Source organism: Centroberyx affinis, unplaced genomic scaffold (genome assembly GCF_046629955.1).
Source record: "Centroberyx affinis isolate AG114_WGS23_722 - 3 ecotype Tasmania unplaced genomic scaffold, CSIRO-AGI_Caff_v1 ptg002880l_1, whole genome shotgun sequence".
Taxonomy (NCBI): Eukaryota; Metazoa; Chordata; class Actinopteri; order Beryciformes; family Berycidae; genus Centroberyx; species Centroberyx affinis.
The window spans coordinates 124,298-135,000 of NW_027281012.1; positions in this window are offsets into that span (position 1 = coordinate 124,298).

Genomic DNA, 10,703 nt, shown 5'->3' on the forward strand with positions numbered 1-10,703 from the left:
ACAATTTTCAAAAATACAATTCCATTTCAGGACATCCGTTCACTTGAATGTAAACAACGTTGTGTAGTTTTTTCTCAAGGAAGGGGAGATAAGAGATTGGCCTGCAGTTGTTCATCACAGATGAGTCCAGATTAGTTGTCTTGAGCAGAGGTCTAACCATGGCAGTCTTGGATGGGCTTGGGAAGCTTCCTATTCGTGGGTGGCAGTTGACTATGGACAACAAATCATCTGACAGGCAGCTAAAACAGTTAAAAATTAGGTGGGGATAGGGTCAGTATACACAGATATTTTGTTTTGCCACAGACAGTTTGTTCTGTATTGAACAACTGACATTAAGTGAGCTGAGCATGGCTGCTTTAAAACTAATTTCTTAGGAAGATAGTTTTGTAACATTTTGGAAAAATAGGTATGAAAACTGATGGAATGAGTCCATTGACTTTCTGGTGTTATTGAGGAGAGTTCATATTTTGGCAGGGACAAAACATCTTCAACATTCATGATGGCTATTGGCCAAGAAGAAAAACTCAAAGATGTCTAAATCAAATATTTTGTGTTTTATGACCATGTTTGCCCATGAGATCCATGAGAGCTCTTTCAGTGTTTCCCAGGTGATGCACTGATGAATGGTGATCAGAGGACATAATGGCTCTCATAGCATTTCAAATCTCATAGGCACAGCCTTGACAGTGTGAGCTTAACAGACGCTCATATTAGATTAGATGGAACTTGATGTTTCTCCTGGCCATTATTACACTCCCACACATACACTGATCTACCTCACTGACACAGGTACCATGGTCACAGAGTGTCCTACATTTACTACCATTGTACTATAATCTGTTCACAGCAATTCAGTGTTTTATTTCACTTCCTCCAATGGCTCGCACCTTTTAGTGAGCACGATTATCTCCCGATCAAGGCAACAAACAAACAACATGACGAGTCAATAAACTTTTTTTTTTTTTTCTTGTTCCCACCACCGCCGCCCCTCTTCGGAGGACAACTTTAGTTTTAATTATATTTCAAAGATTCTACATTTTATGTGAAGCCTCTCTGAGGGGAGAGGAGAGAATAAATAATTAAATGAGCCAACACAAACAAAGGGGGGGGAAAAAGATGAAAAAAGGGCTCATCAAGAACAAAACCAGACAAACAACAAACAAAAACTCCACTGAGAAATAGATGCAGGATAGGATTGGACAGCAGACGGAGTGAGAGTGAGTAACGGGACACATTAACAGAACAGAGACATACAAAAGAGGCATGACACACTAACTGACAGGGTGGTGTGGTGTTTATCTTGAGCATTCCTGAGTAAATAATCACATATATAAGAAAAAACTGTAGTACTAATAATAGTAATAATTAATATTATTGCCATCACTGTCATCGCTGTCATCATCTCTATAGTTTTGCCCATTATTGCCATATAAACCAGCTGAATTAATTAAATAGCTAAAGAAATAGAGATGAAGTGGCATTAGAATAAGGATGAAAATAGGGATGTGCGTGTGTGTGTGTGGGAGGGGTATCTCGTCAGTCAATAAACTAAACTAAAAAAAAAGAAGAATAAATAAAGAAATAAAGTTAAAAATAACATTTCTTTTGCCATCACTGGCATCAGGACCACAAACAATCATTCCAAGCAGACAGAATGGGATCATCAGACTATTTTGTCGAACTGTTTTCCCAGATTTTACTGAGCTGAGTCTGAAACACCAAAACCTGTTCTCAGAAAATAAAATAAAATAAAATCCTTGCCCATGGGCCTGTGTGATGATGGGGCTGAGAAAATACATTCAGTGGGGTATAAATATTGCACGGCGAGTGCATGGAGGGCTTTTTGGCCAATGAATTATTACAAAGTCTAGTGGCTTTACGCCAGCCTCGGAGTATATCTCGCTCAGCTTCACCCTGCAACAAGCTGCGGCTGGGGAATTGTGGTTATACGCACCCCACAAATAACTACCAACGATACCCTTGGAATACATCACTCTCGTCCCACATGTCATGCGCTTACACATGAGCACACTCAACAAGAGCTGGTTAGCAGGAACACACACAACGAGCCAAGCTGTCGTAATATAGCCTTCTCTATTCAGATATAACTGTGATTGGAGAAATAAAGCCATCGCTGTGGAAGTGCATTTGGAGAATATATATATTTTTATATAGTTTTCTCCACACCTCCTATCTCTGTCAAGGTGTGAATGGATGTCAAATAAAACCCTTCCTTCAGTTTCAGTCATATTTACGTGCATTTGCATGAACACCTATTTACTGCCACAGTGTGTTTGAGTATTTTCTCTGAGCGTAAGCGCTGTCAGGAGGCAGGAGTACGAGAGACAATGTTTACCAAAATATTCACCTCCAGGATGGTTTGATAGATGGTCTTCATCCCCCAACAGGGTAAACAGTGCCAACTCCTTGTGCTCACTCTTAGAAAAGCAAATCTGGATGAATGATGATGAGTCTATTCGTTGAACATCAGTAGAACAAGGTTGTGAAATTACTCTGTCTTATGCTTTTTTTTTTCTGTTAAATCACTTTTCATTTGCATGAGATAATCATGTAACTCAGTGGAGCATGAAGTTAATGGTTAATACATCTGATTGTACCAATATAATGAGAATAAAAGAAGATCAAAATAAGCATCTAAATGGGAAAGGACTTTTGCTCTGCACAGTGCATTGTCAAACCAAAGAAATGTCGGGCAGGTTGGGTCTTTTGGTGATTAGCAAAAAAGCATAATCCCCAGACTGCTGACATATTTCTTTTGAAAACTGCCTGTCTGAAAAAGACAGATATGCTTTGGAAAATGGATCAAATCTGTTTCAAGTCAGATAGTAGCTAGTGGTGTCCCAGGGTGAATCTCCACTAAGCCACAAACAGACAGGATTAGACATTGAAGTGCAGGCCGTGGTATATCAGACAAATAGAAAAAAAAGACAATAAAAAGAAAATGATTAATCAAAAATTCTAATAACCTTCAAATCAACTTACATGCTCCTACAGTGTGTGTTCACTGTCTTTGAATCAGCAGGGTGTGTTGTGGGTGCACTTTTATATGCAGCCCTAAATCATTGCAATAAAAGTGCAATTTGTTAACATTACTTCATTAAAGTGATTATAAGGAAACAAGCATAGAAAATTCATTTTATTTTCCCTGCAAAGGAGGAATAATGGTGCAGTAGAGTTATGCCACTGTGTGTGTGTTTAATGAAATGCATGGATTTGTCTCAAGGCAGTATGGATGAGGTATTTAAGTCTGGTGCATATTTCATGACTGTTAACTGCAGACCGGCTGCTCATTAGTGGTGTGACAGGTAATGCTTCTGTTGCCTTTTGAAATGCATGATATGATCTCTCTCCCACACATATACAAGCACACAAATACAGGCACATGCACACGCGCACACGCGTACACGCACACACACACACACACACACACACACACACACACACACACACACACACACACACACACACGCTCACATGCCAAAGGAGCAAGAGTAGTATAGGTTATTACTCATAGACATGATTACCTGAGAAATTAGATTGTTTCCCTTTCCATATCAGTGTGCAAACATTTTCATTGCCATTGTCCACATGGCACATGCAAGTGTTACGGACCATTTAATTAAAATCTCTGCAAATCAAATCACATTCCCCCAAATTAATGAAAGAGAAAAATAAACATACACCTCCTTCAGTTTCCAACTTTAACTCTCATGCTATTTTTGCAGTGTAAATTGTCAATGAAACTATATTGGCCTCGAAACCATTCACCTGACTCTTTTGTTTGGCTATTTCTTAGACAAATGGAGTTCTTAATGCCAACCTTTATGCCAACCTCTATCAAGTGTATGCAGCCACAAGATGGTGCTGCACCTCTCCATTTGCCCCCCAAGAATCAACTGAGTGACACCATGCACTGAGGCTGTGGGATTGCCTCCATCATTTGAGTGATTTACCTCCACCCTCTGTGATTTACCAGTGCCAGATTTACATCCAAAAATTAAATGAGTGATACCATGCAATGAGGTTGTCATTAATTAATATTTTTTTACACCTGACTCTGAATTACAGTAACAGGATGTTTTTTTTTTCTTCTTCAGAAAACTGTAGTGGGTTGTAATTATTTCTGTATACGTGACATGAACTAAAATAAATACATATTAATTACTTTCACAAGCATACTGCTAAAATACAGTGGATATGTACATATCTTGAGTTGGTATGGGAATTCAACCAACTAAATTCATAGTTCATAGTCAAATTCATACTTCTGTGGATTTGAATTATTTTCTAAATCCCCAGGTAAATTTCTCTAGCAGGTGCATGCCTAAATTAAAAAACTCTCCTCTCAAAAAAAAAAAAGTGTTTGTCTTATAAGTAATACATTAATGGAGGAAATATGTGTAACCAATCTTTCAAAATACTATATTAGTTGTTGAGGGAATTATGTCCAAATAGGTTTAGATGTGCGCACAAAGCTGGCTAAATTAAATCACAAGTATTGGAGGAATATACATGTATATACTGTATGCAAGGAGGAGGTTATGTGTTTAAGAGATAACACAGTTATAATACTATGTATAAATTGAAATTACAGTAAAATCCAGTAGATGGCAGTCTATCAATACAGTATCTCTCCATCCACACCCTCCACAGTCTACACACCACTGTTCCTCTGGTAGGTGTGCCCCTGTTTCTCCCCTCTTGATCAAAATCGGGAGAGCTCTCTTACTCACAATGTCTTCCCTGCGCAGTATGAGGTGCGAACAGAAAGTGACAGCGCAAATGAACTTTTATTTGACGCTATAATGAAGTACACAGCCTATTTGGACACGGGGGAGAGAAAAAAAAGGAGCACATGCAAGATTAATGCTTTCCAGAGGAAGTCCCCGCACACCTCTGCAGTGTGTTTTTTTTTTCCTTCATTTTCTCCCCTTATATCTCTCTGCCTTGTACAAAACCGAATGGCGTCACCACCCACCATTCGCATACACACATACACACGCACCACATACACACACACACACACACACCTCCTCGCCATCTGTCTGTGCAGCAGCCCGTGTCTCTGGCACTGGGAGCGGTTGGGAGCAAGAGAGAGAGAGAGACAGAGAGAGAGAGGGAGGAAGAGTGAGAGAGTCTCTTGGCTCTCTGTAGTCCTGAATCCTACTTCCTCTCTTCTTTTTCACGCTGTGCTGTTGTCTATCAAAAAGGTCTCACGACATCACGCTGCCCGTCGATGGGCTCACCCTCCTATTATAACCCCTACACCTGATGCTGCTAGGAGGAAAAAAATTCTCGCTGAAGCCTTCTGATTAACCATGAATGGAAGACAGAGGATTGTTTGTGTTCCTTATATTCAGTACAATTCGCATGATTTCCCCCTATAGTCCTGTTTTGAATGTTTCTATCAGCTCAGTTCATTAACTAGAGCGTATACTTTTTCCCCCCTAAGCTTTAGAGCCTACAACTCAGAGAAAGAAAAGAAAGAGAGACTGTTCATGTGTCCTGTGAAAGAGTGATTTTGTGTGTCTTCAAGGGGAATGTGCATGTTGTGTAGCGCACATTATTTCATAAGATTACCTCTCCTGAAGCTGCTGCATGCCTTTTTGTGCGGATGCTTCTCAGCCCATAAGTTTATTGAAAATCCAATGCACATGAACCCAAGGTATCGCAAGAAAATAACTAAAATCCACAGGAGTATGGGTTATTCCCTAACATCAAGGCTGTTTTTCCACTGTACAAGACAGGATCTTTTTTTTTTTTTTATATTCTGTGAATTTTCCTAAGGATACAGCTCTACAAAGAGCTTTGCGGTCTGCTTAAGTAATTTGAACAAAAATGCATTTCCTCCCTCAGTCTCTTCCATTTAGACGGCAAGCAAAAGTGCCTTCATAACGCTGCCATATTCAAGCGGAGTGATAAGAAATGGCAGCTATCAGCAGGAGGTTTGGAAGCCGCATATAACTGTTATTGTGTGTGTATATAAAAACAGATTTATGTGGCCTATCATTTAGCAGCCGCAATATGCGGATGAATATGGGCTAATATAATATTGTGGAATGAGAGAGAGGGTTAAGGAAAGGGCCAGGTGCTGCCTCGAGGCTGAAAAAGTATGATCAAAGTCCCCAGACATTTTAAGAGACACGCCATTACTGAGAGTAAGAAACTGCATTATAATATAGATCCAAAGCTACATGTGAGGAAAAGGTGTGACAGTGTATGCATAAGAAATACAATAAAGTCTCATTCCATGTTATTATTTTCCATGGAGTTTGTTCGCAGATTATTGCTACTCCTCAAGTAAGCATCATGTTCAACAGATGGCCGTAGAAAGCGCATTGTATTTTAAAAATTTCGTATTCCAAAGATATTACAGGAATGAGCTCAAGAATGCCGATGAACTTAAATCAGAAGCGCTTATTTAATGCATGTGTGTATGCCATATTGTAATCTAAATCATAGATGAGTGTGCTTTATGCATAGTTAATTGCTAAAATAAAGCTTTCATTAGATACTTTGAACAAGAGCTGAGACCTTTTTTAGTGCATAATTTGCAGTGTTGTAAAACGTATGCAAATCATAGATCTCAAAAGCTCGGTTTTTGTTATGAATATCAGTCTCCCCTCCCCATTAGCGTTCCTGGGAATGCAGCAGGGAGAAATAGGCTTGGCGATAGGAAACAGCCTCATGTTTACCCCTTGGCGCAGAGCTGGTGCCATGTCCAGACTTGTAAATCAGGCCCATTGAGGGAGCATAATGCTGATGATTATGACAGCCAATCGCATGGGAGTGATAGAGGGACGTTGAGTTATGGGCTTGGGGAGGATGCCCAGAACTGAAGAGGCTTGCAAATGGAGGAGCACTTTCACCAAAACACAAGTCCCCAGATGGGGACTAATGCTGCAGTTGGCGGCCATGCCACCCAAATGAGTGTATATTAGCTGGTCAAAACCCACGGAATAGTGAAATATGTTGTTTTTTTATACCACAGTTCTGTCGTTTCACCCTATTACTGTTAGATATTATTTCAAACATACCCAGACTAAACAAAATGAAAAGTAGTAGGATTTTGTTGTGTCTTGTTTTGTGTCCTGCTGGCTTGCACTGTCCACTTTTCCAACAATACTGAGCATAATACACATTCTCTTTTGTGCAGCATAATCACTTAACTAGATGACATCAAGATGGGGGATGCATTTTCATTCACTAAATCACCAAAGCATCCATTGTTTGCATCATACTTTATGCATTCTATTCTCCTTTGGGGAGGAACAATCATTCACTTCCATTGATCGTCAACAATGATAATATAATCAGGCGTAAAGCCTGACAAGGCTGGCCGGTCCGATATATCAGAGATGCTGACAGCAGAGCTATGCACAGGTCATAAACCCTCACCTTCCCTGTTTGACCCCGCATCAATTTGGTTCTTTCCAATATGAATGCAAATAACAATGCGTTTTGGGTGACATGTTTATGGTTATCTCTGTATCTCCTCTCTCTCCGCCCGGTGCCCCTAAATGTGCTGATGTTACGAGCTAATGGGATTCAAAAGGTAACCTATTGCTCCGCGCTGGTCAGCCGGCAACCACCCCCCCTCCAGCACCTCCCCCAAACGTAAACACCAGGGTTCGCACATGCCCTTGCTCACACAAACACACACAAACACACACACAAACACACATGCATACACACACCTACATGTCCTCCACCCCAGTCACTTGTGTATGCATTGAGCTGATAAGTACTGCGGTTCATTTTCCCCATGGCAAAGCACAGTAAAAAACTGGGGAGTAATAATTGCTTTGGGGGGGGTGAGACGAGGATGGCTAAATATGCTTGATTGCCTCCTAAGCTTCGGTGCTGTGTAATGAAATATGGCTGCTGCAGACAGGGGCTCCCGTGCGATAGCTTTCTTGTCACTTTCTCACTTGGCTTTATTTATTTATTTATTTATTTATTTTTACCCTTTCGCTCCTCTGTTCTGGCATTTTCGTCTTTGCTCACCCGTCGCCTTTGTTACAGCATGGACTCCATCAAAGCATTTGTTGCCATTGAACACTTATCTTAGCTATAATGTAATAATTACGGGGGCCAAATCCGAGCCTAATTGAGTATTCCTCACCACATCAAAATGGCAGCCGCCCTAATATTCTTCTGTTCTACATTTTAATTTGTGGATTCATTAGCATGAACAGTGTGTATCGAGAGAACACAGATAACAGGAACTCAGCAAAACACACTGTTGTTTAAGTCAGGATTTAAGGAGCTAGGGAGCAGCCCCTAAACTATTTCCCTCTGTCATTTACATTTCAGGACTCTCTGATTGAAATAAATGCAGTACTTTATGCTAATGTCTGTGAAGATCTTTTAGGGCAGCAAAAGATCAGGTTGATCTGTTTTCACACACTAAGTTGATGCCTATGTATGAATTTCTTTCCAAAGCCTTTCTCTTTCCATCAAGGCAAAGGGCAGCTTCTTTAAAGAATCTAAAATATAACATAGTTTTGATTTGTTTCACACTTTTTTGATCACTGCATAATTCCATTTGTGGTATTTCATAGTTTTGATGTCTTTACTATTATTCTAAAATGTGAAAAATAGTAAAAAATAAAGAAAAATGTGTGTGTCCAGACTTTGCAAATGATCAATTCAATTCAGGTTGACTTTGTTGCTTCCATTGCAACATTGCCGTTTTCACATAGAAATCACCCAGCTTTCTATCATCCACTACATCCACACTGAAAATTGGCTGTGAATTAACATGAATCAGAAGTTTGGGGCACCGACTGGTGTAATCATGGAATCTATAATCATCATTGCTAATCATCTCATTTGACTGCCATAAAGCTCTACAATAACGTTTTAAAAGATAATGAGTCAAATTAAAGCTCACCCAATGTAGAAAAAAAAAGTGTTTATCCCCGACTCATTTTTGTCATAACAACCCAAAGCACATTTCTCCCTGTTGGTTCAATAAGTAGCTAATCATTTACAAGAATATTAGTCCACAGGCTTGTATGGGCACAGCAGCATCTGCTAATGCATTTAGCAGGAAAATAGCCTGAGAAAATCTTCCCAGCACATTAAATGCTAGTATTTTTTTTCCTTCCAGAATAACTCACAAGTCTAATTTGTTGTGCTCCTTTAAGGAAAATGTAATTACACTTGTTTTCATTATAGTTCACAAAGCCAATCGATAATTGTGGTTAAGTAATTCGCTATTGCGCCTGCAATTTTCAGTTCCTCTACTAAAACACTGAGTATTATGTGTATCTTTACTGCATGTTGTATACATAATGGAGTGGGATATTTTAACCAGTTAATGAACATCTTTAGAAATCAGAACAATAAAGAAGTCTCAAACGCACTTACAGATACAGTATAATTTACTGAACTTCATTTGTGTATCACTTTTATTAAATGTTCCCACAGTTGTTTATAAGTAGCCATTGACAGAATGTAATGAATGCACAGAAATGGCCAGCCAGTACTGAACACTCAACCCCACAGGCAGGCTGATAAAGGTATTCATCCCTATCCTGTCTCTCTCTCCTTTCTCATTTCTGCAGTTCTCTTTCCTGAGACGACAACCACAGGATGAGGCCTGGGGCAGGTAAGACACTGAATTTTGCATTATTCCTATTTGTCATGTGATGGCATGGGGGGCTCCCGTGATGTGATTTTAGATCATTTCAAATTCATCAGCTAAGCCTTCACGCTGATTGTGTGTCCAAGTGTTGATATTGCATCATTATCTATCCTTGTTTAAAAAAGTAATTGCGTGTGTGTGTGTGTGTTTGGAGTGCTGGGACTGACCACTGAATATGTCAAGCGATATCAAATGAAGCCCTACCCTGAATCTCGACTCCCGCTCACTCCCTGCCATCTGCTGACCTGCGACGGGGGGAAACAGACTATATCTGGCAACCCAAACCTTTTTAAAGTGACTGAGGGAGTGAGGGAGACTGACTGGCACTGATGGGACCAGACTAGGACTGTGCGATGCTGTGCTGCACTGCGCCCGGGCCTCACAAGCCTGATTGATAGAGTGTGATGAGACTGTCACTGAGCAAGGAGAGCAAGGAGAGATAGGCTAGATGGAGGGAGGGAAGTGGGCTGACCAGGGTGGAGAGATAGAGAGAAATGAATTTGGAACATGTGAAGGATGAAGTGGGGGAATGAAGTGGCTGGATGGAATGTATTTCGGACACATGAAGGATGAGAAGGGGGGTGGGGGGGGGACTGCCAGAGAAGTGAGGAAAAAGCTGAAGGCTCCACTTCTAGGCAAAGTGAAGTTGGTGTATCGTTTGGCAGTTTTGGTTGACGACACAATAGATTTGACAAATGCACCGTAAAATATGAATTGCAACAATACAACAGCGTGATGCAGGTATTGAGATTACAATTTCCAAATCAATGATATACTACCAGTCAAAAGTTCAGACACACCTGATTGAATGCACTATGTTTTTCATCATCTTAAAGCCATTTTGATCTAAAGGCTTATGCTTAAATGCTTGAAAGTTGTTTTTTTAGACAAATATAAATTGATGTCTATGTATGAATTTCTTTCCAAAGCATTTGCCTTTCCATCAAGGCAAAGGGCGGCTACTTTAAAGATTCTCAAATATAAGATAGTTTTTATTTGTTTAACACTGTTTTGGTCACTGCATAATTCC